Below are 18,926 nucleotides of genomic sequence, written 5' to 3' on the forward strand. Positions count from 1 at the left end.
AATAGGAGATAAAATTATCTTTAAAAAATCTCTACACTGTATATATTATATAAAGAACCTCTTCCAGGATAATAAAAATAATATTTTATGTCATTCATGGGTTAGTCTTTGTAAGTATTGAATGCCAGTTTTAAAAAGCTGTCAAAATGAAGATGTTAGTTATATCCTGAAAAATAAAGTTAAAATTTATGAAATATTCGATAATATTATTCTTTCAAAATTCAATGTTTCTATTATCTTACATGCTCCCATAATCTGGGACTAAGTTTGTTATTATAAAACTAGAACTTATTAATTACATCAGAATAAAACAAAGCAAATGATATCGTCTGAGTTTTTAGTTTGTTCTTGTGTCAATTTCTGTAAAACGTTGCTGAGTGAAAACCCTAAAGTCAGTCACACTTATCTCTCCCAAAAAAGTATAATTAGGAAGCATAATAATTCTTTAAAGAACTAGTTCTTGGTAGAAATTTTTATTTTAGGTTTTTGATGTATTGTCAACATTTGGCTCTAATTACAAAATCTTATAATTTACTTTAGATTTTGAATTAATATTTAAATATTGAACACACACTAAGATTAGTTGGTTAACACTTTTTCAGGCTTAGGAAATTTTGGATAAAATTCCCATTACAAATATATGAACAACATCAACGTCATGCTTTTGATACATCATCAGAAGAAAAACAACTTTTGAGTGTCTCTGTAAACACAGGTGTATGTAGTGCATTGAGGAAGAAGACTCTCCAGAAAGTTCTACCCAACTTTTGATTAGCCTACAAGTAACCATTTGATGCCAGGATAGAATCTCCAGCTTCCTTTGCACATTCCTCTGGTTAAGAACAAAGCAGTTTTGGGGTCCATTCCAAGATGGCCAAATAGGAACAGCTCTGGTCTGCAGTTCCCAGCATGATCGATGCAGAAGATGGGTGATTTCTGCATTTCCAACTTAGGTACCTGGTTCATCTCATTGGGACTGGTCAGAAAGTGGGTGCAGCCCACAGTGGGTGAGCCAAAGCAGGGCAGGGCATCACCTCACCTGGGAAGTGCAAGAGGTCAGGGGATTTCCCTTTCCTAGCCAAGGGAAGCCATGACAGACTGTACTGGGAAAATCAGGACACTGCCACCTAAACACTGCACTTTTCCAATGGTCTTAGCAAATGGCACACCAGGAGATTACATCCCATGCCTGGTTAGGAGGGTCCCACACCCATGGAGCCTTGCTCACTGATAGTCTGAGATGGAACTGCAAGGTGGCAAGCCTTGCTGGGGGGAGGGGCGTCCGCCATTGCTGAGGCTTGAGTAGGTAAACAAAGCAGCCAGGAAGCTCCAACTGGGTGGAGCCCACCACAGCTCAAGGAGGCCCGCCTGCCTCTGTGGACTCCACCTCTGGGGGCAGGGCATAGCTGAACAAAAGGCAGCAGAAACTTCTGCAGACTTAAATGTCCCTGTCTGACAGCTCTGAAAAGAGCAGTGGTTCTCCCAGCATGGTGTTTGAGCTCTGAGAACGGAGAGACTGCCCCCTCAAGTGGGTCCCGGACCCCCATGTGGCCTAAGTTGGAGACACCTCCCAGTAGGGGCCAAATGACACCTCATACAGCTGGGTGCCCCTCTGAGACGACGCTTCCAGAGGAAGGATCAGGCAGCAATATTTCCTGTTCTGCAATATTTGCTGTTCTGCAGTCTCCGCTGGGGATACCCAGGCAACCAGGGTCTGGAGTGAACCTCCAGCAAACACCAACAGACCTGCAGCTGAGGAACCTGACTGTGAGAAGGAAAATTAACAAACAGAAAGGGATAGCATCAACATCAACAAAAAGGACATCCACACCAAAACCCCATCTGTAGGTCACCATCATCAAAGACCAAAGGTAGATAAAACAACAAAGATGGGGAGAAATCAGAGCAGAAAAGCTGAAAATTATAAAAACCAGAGGGTCCCTTCTTCTCCAAAGGATTGTAGCTCCTCTCCAGCAATGGAACAGAGCACGACAGAGAATGTCTTTGACAAGTTGACAGAAGTAGGCTTCAGAAAGTCGGTAATAACAAACTTCTCCAAGCTAAAGGAGGATGTTTGAACCCATTGCAAGGAAGCTAAAAAACCTTGAAAAAAGATGAGATGAAGGGCTAATTAGAAGAAACAGTGTAGAGAAGACCGTAAGTGACCTGATGGAGCTGAAAACCATGGCCCAAGAACTATGTGACACATGCACAAGCTTCAGTAGCTGATTGGATCAACTGGAAGAAAGGGTATCAGTGATTGAAGATCAAATCAATGAAATGAAGCTAGAAGAGAAGTTTAGAGAAAAAAGAGTAAAAAGAAATGAACAAAGCCTCCAAGAAATATGGGACTATGTGAAAAGACCAAATCTACATCTGATTGGTGTACCTGAAAGTGACGGGGGGAATGGAACCAAGTTGGAAAACATAGGTTATCCAGGAGAACTTCCCCAACCTAGCAAGGCAGGCCAACATTCAAATTCAGGAAATACAGAGAACACCACAAAGATACTCCTCGAGAAAAGCAACCCCAAGACACCTAATTGTCAGATTCACCAAGGATGAAATGAAGAAAAAATACTAAGGGCAGCCAGAGAGAAAGGTTGGGTTACCCACAAAGGGAAGCCCATCAGACTAACAGCTGATCTCTCGGCAGAAACCATACAAGTCAGAAGAGAGTGGGGGCTAATATTCAACATTCTTAAAGAAAAGAATTTTCAACCCAGAATTTCATATCCAGCCAAACAGAGCTTCATAGGTGAAGGAGAAATACAATCCTTTACAGGCAAGCCAATACTGAGAGATTTTGTCACCACCAGGCCTGCCTTACAAGAGCTCCTGAAGGAAGCACTAAACATGGAAAGGAACAACCAGTACCAGCCACTGCAAAAACATGCCAGATTGTAAAGACCATTGATGCTAGGAAGAAATTGCATCAATTAATGGGCAAAATAACTAGCTAACATCATAATGACAGGATCAAATTCACACATAACAATATTAACCTTAAATGTAAATGGGCTAAATGCTCCGATTAAAAGACACAGACTGGCAAATTGGATAAAGGCTCAAGACCCATCAGTGTGCTCTATTCAGGAGACCCACCTCACGTGCAGAGACGCACATAGGCTCAAAATAAAGGAATGGAGAAAGATCTACCAAGCAAATGGAAAGCAAAAAAAAAGCAGGGGTTGCAATCCTAGTCTCTGATAAAATAGACTTTAAACCAACAATGATCAAAAGAGACAAAGAAGGCCATTACATAATGGTAAAGGGATCAATTCAATAAGAAGAGCTAACTATCCTAAATATATATGCACCCAGATTCATAAAGCAAGTCCTGAGAGACCTAAAAAGAGACTTAGACTCCCACACAATAATAATGGGAGACTTTAACACCCCACTGTCAATATTAGACAGATCAACAAGACAGAAAGTTAACAAGGATATCTAGGACTTGAACTCAGCTCTGCACCAAGTGGACCTAATAGACATCTACAGAACTCTGCACCCCAAATCAACAGAATATACATTCTTCTCAGCACCACATAGTACTTATTTCAAAATTGACCAGAAAGTTTCAAGTAAAGCACTCCTCAGCAAACGTAAAAGAACAGAAATCACAACAAACTGTCTCTCAGACCACAGTGCAATCAAATTAGAACTCAGGAGTAAGAAACTCACTCAAAACTGCTCAACTACATGGAAACTGAACAACTTGCTCCGGAAAGACTACTGAGTAAATAACAAAATGAAGGGAGAAATAAAGATATTCTTTGAAACCAATGAGAAAAAAGACACAACGTACCATAATCTCTGGGACACATTTATAGCAGTGTGTAGAGGGAAATGTAGAGAAGAACTGAAGGAGATAAAGACACAAAAACTCTTCAAAAAATCAATGAATCCAGGAGCTGGTTTTTGGAAAAGATCAACAAAATTGATAGACTGCTAGCAAGACTAACAAAGAGGAAAAGAGAGAAGAATCAAATAGACGCAATAAAAAATGATAAGGGAATGTCACCACTGATCCCACAGAAATACAAACTACCATCAGAGAATACTACAAACACCTCTATGCAAATAAACTAGAAAATCTAGAAGAAATGGGTAAATTCCTGGACACATAGACCCTCCCAAGACTAAACCGGGAAGAAGATGAATCGCTGAATAGACCAATAACAGGCTCTGCAATTGAGGCAATAATTATTAGCCTACCAACCAAAAAAATTCCAGGAGCAGATGGATTCACAGCCAAATTCGACCAGAGGTACAAGGAGGAACTGGTACCATTCCTTCTGAAACTATTCCAATCAACAGAAAAAGAGGGAATCCTCCCTAACTCATTTTATGAGGCCAGCATCATCCTCATACCAAAGCCTGGCAGAGACACAACAAAAAAAGAGAATTTTAGACCAATATCCCTGATGAACATCGATGCGAAAATCCTCAATAAAATACTGGCAAACTGAATCCAGCAGCACATCAAAAAGCTTATCCACCATGATCAAGTTGGCTTCATCCCTGGGATGCAAGGCTGGTTCAACATGCACAAATCAATAAATGTAATCCATCACATAAACAGAACCAATGACAAAAACCACGATTATCTCAATATATGCAGAAAAGGCCTTCGACAAAATTCAACAGCCTTCATGCTAAAAACGCTCAATAAACTAGGTATTGATGGAACGTATCTCAAAATAATAAGAGCTATTTATGACAAACCCACAGCCAGTATTATACCGAATGGGCAAAACCTGGAAGCATTCACTTTGAAAACTGGCACAAGACAAGGATGCCCTCTGTCACCACTCCTGTTAAACATAGTGTTGGAAGTTCTGGACAGGGCAATCAGGCAAGAGAAAGAAATAAAGGGTATTCAATTAGGAAAAGAGGAAGTCAAATTGTCCCTGTTTGCAGATGACATGATTGTATATTTAGAAAATCCCATCGTCTCATCCCCAAATCTCCTTAAGCTGATAAGCAACTTCAGCAAAGTCTCAGGATACAAAATCAATGTGCAAAAATCACAAGCATTCTTATGCAAACAGAGAGCCAAATCGTGAGTGAACTCCCATTCACAATTGCTACAAAGAAAATAAAATACCTAGGAATCCAATTTACAAGGGACGTCAAAGACCTCTTCAAGGAGAACTACAAACCACTGCTCAACAAAATAAAAGAGGACACAATCAAATGGAAGAACATTCCATGCTCATGGGTAGGAAGCATCAATATCATGAAAATGGCCATACTGCCCAAGGTAATTTATAGATTCAATGCCATCCCCATCAAGCTATCAATGACTTTCTTCTCAGAATTGGAAAAAACTATTTTAAAGTTCATATGGAACCATAAAGGAGCCCACCTTGCCAAGACAATCCTAAGCAAAAAGAACAAAGCTGGAGGCATCATACTACCTGACTTCAAACTATGCTACAAGGCTACAGTAACCAAAAACAGCATGGTACTGGTACCAAAAAAGAGAGATAGACCAATGGAACAGAACAGAGTCCTCAGAAATAACACCACACAGCTACAACCATCTGATCTTTGACAAACCTGACAAAAACAAGAAATAGGGAAAGGGTTCCCTATTTAATAAATAGTGCTGGGAAAACTGGCTAGCCATATGTAGAAAGCTGAAACTGGATCCCTTCATTACACCTTATACAAAAATTAATTCAAGATGGATTAAAGACTTAAATGTTAGACCTAAAACCATAAAAACCCTAGAAGAAAACCTAGGCAATACCATTCAGGACATAGGCATGGGCAAGGACTTCATGTCTAAAACACCAAAACAATGGCAACAAAAGCCAAAATAGACAAATGGGATCTAATTAAAGACCTTCTGCACAGCAAAAGAAACTACCATCAGAGTGAACAGGCAACCTACAGAATGGGAGAAAATTTTTCAATCTACCCATCTGACAAAGGGCTAATATCCAGAATCTACAAAGAACTTAAACAAACTTACAAGAAAAAATCAAACAACCCCATCAAAAAGTGGGCAAAGGATATGAACAGACACTTTTCAGAATAAGACATTTATGCGCCCAACAGACACATGAAAAAATGCTCATCATCACTAATCATCAGAGAAATGCAAATCAAAACCACAATGAGATACCATCTCACACCAGTTAGAATGGTGATCATTAAAAAGTCAGGAAACAACAGGTGCTGAAGAGGATGTGGAGAAATAGGAACACTTTTACACGTTGGTGGGACTGTAAACTAGTTCAACTATTGTGGAAGACAGTGTGGCCAATTCCTCAAGGACCTAGAACTAGAAATACCATTTGACCCAGCCATCCCATTACTGGGTATATACCCAAAGGATTATAAATCATTCTACTATAAAGACATATACACACGTATGTTTATTGTGGCACTATTCACAATAGCGAAGTCTTGGAACCAACCCACATGTCCATCAATGATAGACTGGATTAAGAAAATGTGGCACATATACACCATGGAATACTATGCAGCCATAAAAATGGATGAGTTCATGTCCCTTGTAGCGACACGGATGAAGCTGGAAACCATCATTCTGAGCAAACTATTGCAAGGACAGAAAACCAAACACCGCATATTCTCACTCACAGGTGGGAGTTGAACAATGAGAACACTTGGACACAGGGTAGGGAACATCACACACTGGGGCCTGTTGCGGGGTCGGGGGATAGGAGAGGGACAGCATTAGGAGAAATACCTAACGTAAATGACGAGTTAATGGGTGCAGCAAACCAACAAGGCACATGTACACATATGTAACAAACCTGCACGTTGTGCACATGTACTCTAGAACTTAAATTAAAAAATAAAAAAAAAATAGAACAAAGCAGTTTTAACTAGATAGCCATATGGTGACATATCTTAAATATGTAATTTTCCTAGCTCCATTAGCTCTTAAGTGGTTCCATTTTCTAGCTTCATTACCTCTAGAGTAAATATAACATTTACATTTTCCTTAAGTGCAATAAAAATCTTGCAACCTCTAGAACTGATTTTTCCTTCATAATGTATCTCACATTGATTCTATTGTTAATATTAGTGAATTCTATAAAGGAAAAAAATCCTCAGCATTACAAACTTTTCCTGATCATTATATGATCATATTCTAAATTTTTGATTCTTTTGTTTTGCTCTTCATATAATTTAAAATTTACAATAACACAGGTTTACATTTCTCTGCTTTCTGATGATGTCCTAAATGATAAGCATACCAGCTTGCTTTGTCTGTATCATGTCTCACTCTACAGTGGTGATGCTGACACCACAGTCTCCAAGGAAATGATCTTAAAGTAAGGCAGACCACATGCAGTATTTCTAAAACAATGTTTGTTTCTTCTAACATAAAATATGATGACATTTTATCAATCTCTAATATAAAAATGTTAAAATACATTCTAATATGTCCTTCTCCTTGATATGATTTACACTTTAATTTGTCTCAGTGATCTTGTCTAATGGGTGAAAAATAGAAAAAATCTTTTGGAAATTTAGATCCACAATATATGATAGAAAACTACCTAGAAATATATTTGCCTGAGAAACGTTAAGAAAAAAAAAAACGAAACCCAAAAGTTTATAGTAGGATAGGTCTGGTCAGGGGCATTTGTAGCATGGAAGCTGCCACTTCCTAGCTTGTGACATATTGGGAAAATGACAATCTCTTTACCAACAAAACAGGAATTCCTACTATATTAGTTTTTTACTGGTGTGTAAGAAATTGCCACAAATTTATGATCTTAAAAAAACACCCATTTTACTACATTAATAGGCTCATACTAGGTGATGATTACATGTAGACAGTTTTTATTTATATTATTATTAAAGGTGTATTTGTGTTTAGATACTGATACCGAATAAAGAAGTACAAATAGAGTGAGTCCGTCAAAGTGCTTAACCCACTTATGATTTGTGTAATCAAAGATGAAGTATGAGATTTCTTTTCTAGAATAGGGATTGGAAAACTTTTTCTCTACAGGGCCAGATGGCATAGTAAATATTTTAGACTTTGTAGGCCATAGGGTTTTTACCGACACTTTTTACTTCTGCTATGGTCATAGTAAGAAAGAAACCTTAGTAAATAAGTGAAGAGAGATGGCTGTGTTCCAACAAAACTTTACTTACAAAAACAGGCAGCAGGCCAGGTTTGGCCCCCAGACTGTAGTTTGTCCATCCCTGTTACAAAAATCAAAAAACAGCACACACACACACACACACACACACACACACACACACACAATAAAAAATAGGGATATGTCTTTACTAGTTTCAGATTTTACCTATATTAGTTGATCTTTTTTGGAAAAGACTACCCTGTTGATAAATCTTCACCACATAAACAATTATCTAAAGTACTCTGGGCTTTGTAATCCATGTTTCTATTATAATTAGTTTGGGAAAAATAGTTTTCCTTGAGAAAAAAGAACATGAGAAACTTGAAAATGTTAGCTTTGCTCCTTTTCTGGCCAGAAATAAATTACTGATTTCCACTGAGGCAAAATTTTTCTCCACCTAGAAGCTGTAGATAGAAAGTTGTCTTTTATAAACATTCATTGTTGTGACAATGATTCATTGGAAGTGTTTGACATCCAAAGAAGAATACAAATTATACCAAAAACAGACCCAAGGCCATTCTCTCATTCAAAGTTAGAACTTTTTTTTGCAAAAAGCATTTTATCGTTCCCAGGCTACTATTCCTTGATGTGAACATGCCTGTTGGCATAAACTCTGATTGGATAATGTGGTTCAAAGTCAAAATTAATAGTTCAGAAATAGCATCACTTCATTTTATTAATTGATTTGTTGTATTTTTTTATCTGATTTAATGAATTAACTTTTTTTTTCTTTATTTCTTTCTTAGCAATGAGCAAAGTCAAAGGCAGATGGGGGATAACAAAAAATGAAATGAATATTAAACTTAATTTTGTCCTATGTTTGCCATAATTTTCTGCTTTAGAGCACAGGAAAATTGAGGCTGAATTCCATCATGTTTAAAATGACTAAAAACAGTGTTTCAGTTTGTTTTGAAGGAAGATATAACAATTGAAGGGACATGAAATTCAATAATCTGCCTTAAGATTCCTGAAGTGTATAGCTAATTGTGAAAAAAGGAGATTTTTGTTAAGAAATTGTAGGTTTTTTCATATTCAAATTTTTGTTGATGTATAAATTGCTAAAATGTAATTGGAAGCATTTTAATCATAAACATAGCAAATTTTTCTTGATGTTCTTTACTTATTCTAAAACTGTAACTCTTACAATTGCTTGTATAATTAAAATGCTTCTCCGTTAACCACGTGTAAGACAGTCATCCCGAAACATCACAAGTCTCAAAAAGGGAAATAGTCCTTTGATAGGAGCACTCAAACATCCCCAGAAAAATGAGAGTGGAAAATGAAGCAATAACCCTAGAAAGTGAATCTTGGAAGGCAAAGATCAAAGGTCTATTTTCACTTATTTTTCTAACAAACAAACAGCAAGGATACATGTACAAAGGCACTCTAAAAGATCAGGGGGACAAAGGGAAGACCTAGTATTGTTAATGAAGAACAAACTACAGGCCTTACAGAAATTTTAGGTGTGATTCTTCTACTCTTTTTTTAACTTTTGACACAAATAAAATGCATACATGCAATCTCTCTAACCCATTAGCTAAATATCCAAATATTGTAGGGATACTTTGAAAAATGATACCTTATGCAACCCACCAACTTGAAAGGGCTTTTATTTGAAAGTGTTTTCTTTTATTCTAAGCTAAAAATAATAAAATAATGGCTGAGCACAGTTTCAAATTGAAGTGAAGCATCAGGAGACTGTTTCAAATTAAACATGAACCTCTCCAAACGTAGCCAGCATGAAGAGATAAGAGTCATGCACCTCCGTGAGAGCTCACACACACAACAAACCCCTTCTTGTTTACATGCCTATTAAGGGTTCCCAGCAGCTGAAATTATTTCACTCAATTTGATTCCATCCCAATTCTCCATGGCTCATTTACCAATTCCTATACAGGGCTATTCATGCTCCTTGGGAGAAAGTGAAGGTGAATATTGTATTTACAAAGGCTAAACCCAGACAAAAAGGATTTCAACAATTACTGCCACAATTCAGATTCCACAATTCAGATTCCACAATTCCCCTTAAGACTATCTTCTCTATGGAGAAGCAGGAGCTAAGCACTGAGTTCCTTATTTCAAACTCCCAATGACCAATGACGAGGTAGGTTGAGGATAAAGCTTCAAACAAGGCAAAGAGGTCAGATTCCCAGGTCTGAGGTTCTATTATCAGATGTGAGGCCTATGATGAGTAGCATCAGTACTTTCAGTTATATGACAAGAAAATTTAGCATACTGAGCGCTGCTTCCAACTTCTATAACCTAGTTCTTGTTTATTTGCTAGCTACTAGCAAAAATAAATTGGCTTTAATTTATGAAGATTTTGCTTATTACTAAAGCACAACTCTCCTTATCATAATAAATAAATGTAGTTAAATCAAGAGCCGCTTTTGCCAAACCAATTTATATTGTTAGAAGTCAGAATAGTGTGTAAAGTTTGGAGTGGGTAGTGACCTGGAGGGAACACCAAGGAGGCTTCTGAGGAGTTGGTCATACTCTTTCATGAGCAGAGTAGTGACATCACAGATGTACGCTAACAAAATGTGTCATTTTGGACATTAGAATTTGTGTATTTTCCACATTTATGTTTTGCCTTAATAAAAAATGTACTTAAAAACTTATAGCACTTTTGACTTCTGTGAGAACAGGTTATATGATATCCTGGAGAATCAAAAGCACAATACATGTTATATAACCTGTGCCCCACTGTGAAACTGGGATGGTGAGAGGGGGCATGTCTTTTGCTTCATGCAAGTTCTTTCAATATTTTCCCTTCAAGTAGGCCATAGGCGTTTGGATTGTGGTGGATTGATTGCGGAATTACTCTTTTTTCTTCTTTTAAAACTTGAAATACAGTTATAGGATATTACAAATAAATCAAAATATTTTTATACTTTATATAACATATATTTTTATATATCAACATATATATAGTGATACACACACACACACACACACACACGAGGCAGGTCCTGTAACTCTGGTCAAATCTTTATAAGTAGAAAAGTAGTCGTATATTCTTGCCAGCTATACTTGTTGATATAATTGCTTGGAAAAGCTATGAACTGAGAAAAGACACAAGTCCACTGTTCTGATATAAGTTGGCCTGGGGTTGAGAAAACCATATCACATATTGCTAAAATTCTTCTTGCCATTACTCATGCCAGAAAATCTGGTCTTACCCAGAGGAGAGAGAAGAATAGTAATCAACATTATTAATACATGAATGAAACCATATTAAATATAACATTCACATTTTCTCTGTTCTTGTTATGTATTTTATCTTTTAAACAATGTCAAATGATGAAGATATGTAAATATTTCAACAGCAATTGTTTGGTTTACTTTCTTTTGATTTCTAACAGTTTTGCATATATATTTTTGATGTGGGATAGCACATTTTTGAATGTGTATAATGACTATATCTGCATTAGAAATTATAACTTTTCTCAAAATAATTATCCATGTGTCTCAATTAAGGCTAAGAGGCTTCAGTTTCACTTAACTCTCACTCAGTCATTCAGGCTTACTTGGAAATTGAGGTATTGAATAAAGCGGATGCTGCTGTTAAGATCAAAGTCATGACTAAACTGAGACAGCAGTGTAGAGACAGTTGATGTACAGAAGGCCCTTGAATGGGACTTCTCTATAAATTTAAAGAACTACACCAACATAGGCAACTTTTCTTCCAGAAAAAAAATTGATTATAGAAATATAATTATTTGTAAAGAATTTCAAACTCCTAAATGACAAATAGTAGTCATACCATTAATTGGGAATGCTGTGTATCCCTCTATTCTATGTAATTTCTTTAACATTTAAGATTTCTCTTAAAGATGACATAAAATTGTTTCTGGTCATTCTTTTCTGAAATATAACAAAAGAAAATTTGCAATGCATGCCTTGCTAAATAAAACAATTGCTTCAATTTAAAATGAAAAAATGTGTTGTTTATTTTTTAATTCATGTCATCAAATATGGAACATCTAGAATCACTGTGACAAAAATGCTGAAAATATACTCACTAATTGAATACATTTATTCTTTTAACATGATAATAAAATGTAATGAAATAATTATGGAAAGAAATGTGAATGAAAAGTTAAATTATAGCTCCAAACTTTTATATATTTAACTTGAAGAAAAAAATAAAATCAATATTAATCAACCTTGAGCAAAAAGTGCTATTGTACTAAATAAATATTCTACAATGGAAGTTTTCTGCCAAAATGTTCATTTATAATGAAGGTTAATTTGGTATTTTTATGATGGTGATTATGCATCCTCTGAAGTCTGCCAATATTTACTGAGAAAACTCCTAGGCTACCCCAAAGTGTAAAAGTAGCAATGTTTTTCTGAACTAAGAATGGGAAAGCATCCCTTTTTTTTTCTCTTGCATAAAATAATTCATGCAGCAATGGGGGTGCGAGGTAAAATAAATATTTACTGCCATTGAGTGACTTAAACTCAATAAATGATGTTTTAAAATCAGTCTGTAAAGATAGTATAAATTGAACTATAATTTAACTGAAACATTGTGGACACTTAAAATAACCCAAATTTATTGAGAGCTCACAAGTTGTCAGGTATTTTGCACAGATCACAATGTATCCTCACAATGAATTGTGAGTTTAGCACTATTATTTTTCCCATATTCTACATTAGAATACTGAGGGTTAGAATGATTAGGTACTGTATCCAGATTTACAAAGCTATTAATTTTTAGTGTCTGAATTTGAACCCAGGCAGTCTAACTTTACAACTTTTGCTTTCAACTCTCTTCTATTTCTAGAAGAATGCAGACTCTATTATAACAATATCAAGTATTTTTCAAAATATCTGACTGTGTAGCAGTAGAAATGCTCTAAGACAATTTTGTCTCATTTTGTTTTTGGCCATATAAATATTTGTATTAATTAAAGAATCCAGAGATATAGAATTTAGCAGCTGGCTAATAAAAACTCTGTAAAATAACCAAATCAATTTTTAATTTATGTTTATATTATTTTTTAAAATAATATAATGAAAATTTAAAAAATAATAATTGAAAGTAAATAGTTCTGGCTCTTAATTCAGTGGAGAGGAAATAAAGAATAAAGATTATTTTAAAACCTATATTATTCTAAAGTCCATGAGAGCTAAATGAAGAAAAACTTAAAAAAAAAAAACCAAAAGCACAGCGAAACAACTCCTTCTTTAAAAAAAAACAGCAGCTTGAAAAGAACTACTTATAAATATTGCCTAATCTCACCTAATATTTTAGTCAGAGAAAACTCATGTATTGAGGAGAAAAAAAAACAACAAAACACTTGGCATAATGTAGATTTTCCAATTACTAAAATTTTCTGTTTCAACTGCTTCTGGTGTCTTATGCTTGCACCCTAAATGGAATCCTAACCAAAAAAAAAGAAAAATAGAGAGTACCAAAGACAGAGATGATTTGAGACTTTAGCTTATTCAGCAGTATCACATCCCTGCCTTGCCTTACTTGGTAAAATTCCTGTATTTTTATTTGCAAGTCTTAAATTTTTCTGCATTTACTTTTTTACTTTGTAATATTTTGTTCTTAAATAAAACTAACTGTAAGTCACAGCCCCCCTCCCATAAACTGAATAACTACAGTTTTTTTTCCAAATCCTAATGAATTTATTAGAAATAATGGAGTAACAATCCTAATAATTAGATGTGGGCAAGTTGAATTTGATACAAAGTTAAGCACGCATGCTATGATTTTTATTCCTGTAAAACACTCCCTGGCAGTTTACAACATTAAAACATTGTGAAAGGGTAAAGCATACTTTGTAGTTCCAACTAGTATAGAAGCCAGCCTCTAGCTCATCAGTAACAATTTCCAGATTACTTTAATAGTATTTTGTTTTCGGGGGAAATTGTATTATGCACTTTTTTCACTTGGTGTTAGCAGTACAATGGCTAAGGTATGAAATAGGACTTTTAGACCCATACTAGACACAGATGTACCTGATTTAGTTTAATTAAAAAATAATGACTTATAAATGTAAACATCTGAGAAAAGAAGTCTCCCGGAAGGCGGGCCTCATTAACAGATAATTAATTCTAAAAATTTTATGAATATGTTTTACACAGTTTTTACTTTGATTTTTCATAATGTGTATAGTAAAGTTAAGAAATTTTTCAAATAATTGGTCTCATCTATTTTCAAATACATAAACTGATAAAAGTAAAATAAAATGTGGTTTGCTGGCTGCCTCTTTCCGAATTTCTAAATACATAAGCTGGTTTGATTGTATTTCCAAGTAGGAAAAAAAAAAGCATGTATACCTACAGCTTTTCATGTTGATTAGATTCTTTAATAAAGTACATGAAAATTAGTGTGGTCCAACTGATTTTTAACAAAATAATGAGATCCTGAAAACTAAAGGTGAAAAATGTTAATTTTTAGCAAAGAATGCAACATCAACAAAGTAAGATATATAATGTAGAGATTTTCGTATTTATCCAAATTAGCATGCCGTGGTTTAACCTGAACCAAATCCTTGAATAATTGGGTACAATCACAGACATTGTTATACAGCATCTTAGAAAATCAGGCACTGGGGCTAGCACTTTGATGCATGAGTTTTAGGAAAACACAATTCAACCCATATTTTGTCTGGGGAAAGTTTGCTTATCCTCTTATACTGAAAAAAAAGCACATATCTGAAGAAAACACTGATTAACACTCAAATATTAGTTCTTTCTTTGGACAACTACAGTTAAAGGATATAGATCATATTATATTCTTAGCCTGTGATTAACAATTGGTAATTATTAAGCTCAATCTAAAAAATTTGGATATTCATTTTGTTTTGTAAGCATTGTAAGTTTCAGAGACTGACTGAAAGCAAAACTATTCATTTAAATTGCCCTCTATGCAAATGATTAAGTCTCAGGCTATTACTCTAATAATGTAAGTGATGCACACTGTGCCTTGAAGAGTTGCACTAATCAGTCCAGCTCATTTAGGCATCTGCTGGTAGCAATACTAAGGTCAAGATATCATGGACTGTTTTTCTTTGTATCCCCCAAAGGGAAGAGAATGCCAGAGATATATTTCCCAAGAATGACATATTTTCAGCTCACCCATATTAAAGATGCTCTTTTAATTCAACATTTATTGAGATCATAAAATGAATTATTTTGAACACTGATCAAGATCCATGATGTGAATTATGTGTGTTTTCTGAGACTATTACCAAAGACAAGAAATTATAAATCATATACAACAGTATATAATGTAGGCCTGATAGCAACTTCTAATTATGTTTTTGAGACTAAAACTTGTATGGCTGAGGGAAATGTTTATCTTCGATTTAGACTCCCTTCTTTTATTGTTCTTATTTGTTCTATTTTATCTCTAGACGCTATTCCACATTTTACTCTATTTATAGGCTGTATCAGTTTGCTATGGCTGCCATAACAAAGTGTCGTGGACTGGGTGGCTTTACAACAGCAGTTTATTGTCTCACAGTTTTAGAATTGAAGAGTTCAAAATCAAGGTGCTGTCAGCGTTGATTTCTTCTGAAGGCTGTGAGGGAAGAATCCATTCCCAGCCTCTCTCCTTGGTTTGGGGACAGCTGTCTATTTCCTCTCTTTCTTCATATTGTTTTCCTTGTATGTGTGCACAGTCCAGTCCAAATTCCACCCCCATCCCACCTTTAATTAATTAATTAATTAATCAATTTGAGACAGGATCTCACTCTGTCCTTCAGGCTAGACTGCAGTGGCTCAATCATGGCTCACTGTAGCCTTTACCTCCAGGGTTTAGGTAAGCCTTCCATCTCAGCCTCTGAATAGCTGGGACTACAGGCCTGCGCCACCATGCCTGGCTAATTTTTTAGTAGAATTGGGGTGTCACTGTTGCTCAGGCTGGTCTTGAACCCAGGCTCAAGCAATCTGTGTGCCTCCGCCTCCCTAAGTGCTAGGATTACTGGCGTGAGCCACCTCACCCGGCCCCAGATTTCCCCTTTTTATGAGGATATTAGTCATATTGGATAAGACCCACCATAATGACCTCACTTTAGCTTGATTACCTCTATAAAGACCCTATATCCAAATAAAGTCACACTTGAGACCTGGGCGCTAGCACTTCAATACATGAGTTTTAGGGAAACACAATTCAACCCATAACAAAAAGCAATCATCTAACACTTAAAGAAAATTTCTGTATGAGAAGGTTTACAATGATAATGCAGAAAAATAAAAATCTCCCTGCTTGCAATTGTTTTAAGTTTGTTGTAAATACAAAGATTTCTGGTAACAATTTTTTTTTAACTAGTGAGTCTCCCACCACTCTATTTTGAGCTATGTCTGAAACCCTTTATTCTTTCCTTCCATCTTCCTCTTCTTTCTTTCTTTCTTTTCATCTTTTTAGAGGCAAAGTAAAATAAATAAATAAATAAAACAAAAAACTATAACAAAATTGGATAAAACAACAAAATAAGTTTAAAGGACAGGGACATCATTTTTTCATTCTCTGTAGCTAAGGCCTAGCACAATACATAGCATACAATAGGTGTTAAATAGCCCATTTTAAATGATGAATTAAAGCTAAAATATGAGTCACCAAGTATGAGTTAAATGAAATATTCAGATTTCTACAATGTTAATGTTTATCATACTTTCTGCATATATTACTTATTAGAAATATAATTTAAAATAAATAAATGTTTTCATAGTCTCACTTGCCCTGGGTCATAACAATTACAAAAAAAGCATTTCTTTAGCTTCATGCCTAAGCACTATGAAGATACTCCAGCTCACAAAGTCAAAGGCTGAAAGAACTGATGGCTATGCCTAACTGTCATATTACAGCTTTGTCAAAGTGTGAGGATTCTCCCGTTCCAATGAAAGTAACACCAATAGTGCTCCTGATACCTTTTAAGAAAGAGATGTTATACCAGGCTTCTGGTGGAGAGCCGCCAGGCTTGAATTCTTGGATAGGCTGTGTCACTACCAAATTGTACTGAGTAGCACCTCTTTCTGCTTAACCTTGTGTAGCTATCTGAACCTAATTTTTGTGCCTCACCCGTATTTCCCCTTAGGCTTGCCAAGTTCCTCAAGAGAAAATTTGGTTTCTTTTTATCCTTCAGATATACATGATTGGAAATATTCAAAAGCCCCATGCAAGCCCTATTCTTCTTTACCATAAGCTACATCCCAGTTTCTCTCCTACTTGTTGCATCCTGAAAATTGTGTAGGATCTATGCATAGATATAACAATTTTAATATTTTCACAGACTAATGACAACTGAGTCAATTAATTTGAGTAGTAAAAGAAAAACTACCAGCTTTAATACAGTTTGAAGTATAGGCCTTAACAGTTTTGTTTATGTTTGTCCATTACAACACCTTCAAATTTTAGAAATCCTTTGACATGTTCTCAAAAGTATTTTTCTCCCTTGTAACCTTCCATTCCAAAAAATTACTTTATTTTAATGAAAAATTATTTCTATCAGGACAGATGAAATGTATCACAGTTATCATTATTTTTCTTGTCTGAATTGGCAAATAAATGTGCAGTTGTGGTTCCATTATATTTTACAACCTCCTCTCCTCTTTTGTTCTGAAATGTTCTTGGATACAGTTGAAAGAAAATGGCAACATATGGTCCATTAGTTTAAATGAGGTGGGGGAAGAACAGGATGGATTATTAATGATAATAATTTATACTTCCCTTTGCATCTATATGCTGTGGCCTTGATGAGAATTTGGCAGGCCTCACAGTCAAATGAAGTTTAAAGTTAAAGGTAGAAATGTGATGGAGGGATTTTTGAAGCAAAAAAAAAAAGGAGCAAAGAAAAACTATCCACATTGGATTTTTACAGGTTTCCCATCTGTACTTCTGTAATATGATTTGTCTGCTAGAAAATAGAATTTCTTATGTGACTTTACAAATATTTAACTAAAATTATTTTTTGAAATGTTTTTACTTTGCTTTATTTTAATTCAATGGTTGCTTCTAGTTGTAGTAATTGAAGATGAAAATCTGGTATTATTCTGTATATTCTAAGGCTAGTAGTTCTTCAGCTATCAAAGGAGCAGTTATGGGTGATTGGCTATATGGGTGTCTGTACTTTTTAGAAAACAACTTTTAAAAATAATGACCAGTTGATGTGCACAGACTGCCTTGCAGAAAAAAAGTTGCCAATGTTCTTACTTCCTCAACATACCTGATATACATAAAATAATCTATTCCTTTTGTGAACTTTCAGCCATATTATGTTCCTTTATTTTTTGTTCTCTATAACAAGCTCTAAAATTCTATAATTATTACTTTTTTTATGTTTTTTAATATAGTATATCCCAACATCAGTTGTTTAAAAAAATGTGCAAAATATTACCTGCAAAAAAGTCATGGCCTTCAAACTTGTGCTGCTATTTTAGCAGCAACATTCTTGTTTTTTCTAATGACAAAATGAAATTTTATAAAGAACTTCTACTTGGGTTTAGATGAGAGTGAAAAACCTGTAACTCTACCACTCATTATCCCCCCTTCAACAGCTCTCTCCTTGCCCCTGTCACAGCCCTGAAGCATTTCCCAACAACCCTAGAACTCCCGGGGACTCATTTTGAAGTCTGCTATTGCATAAAATAGGAGAATGCATCCATCCTTTTGAGAATTGAAAACTGTTCTCCACGATTAACTGGGGGGGAAGAAAAACACCACCAAATCTTATAAGGAGATTTTTTGTAAATGTTCTCTTAAGAATTTTCATTGTCAATAGAAATATAAGGCAGTTGTTTGACAGTGCAAAAACGACCTGGCCA

This window comes from Gorilla gorilla, chromosome 3 (assembly GCF_029281585.2).
Source record: "Gorilla gorilla gorilla isolate KB3781 chromosome 3, NHGRI_mGorGor1-v2.1_pri, whole genome shotgun sequence".
In the NCBI taxonomy this organism is placed as follows: domain Eukaryota; kingdom Metazoa; phylum Chordata; class Mammalia; order Primates; family Hominidae; genus Gorilla; species Gorilla gorilla.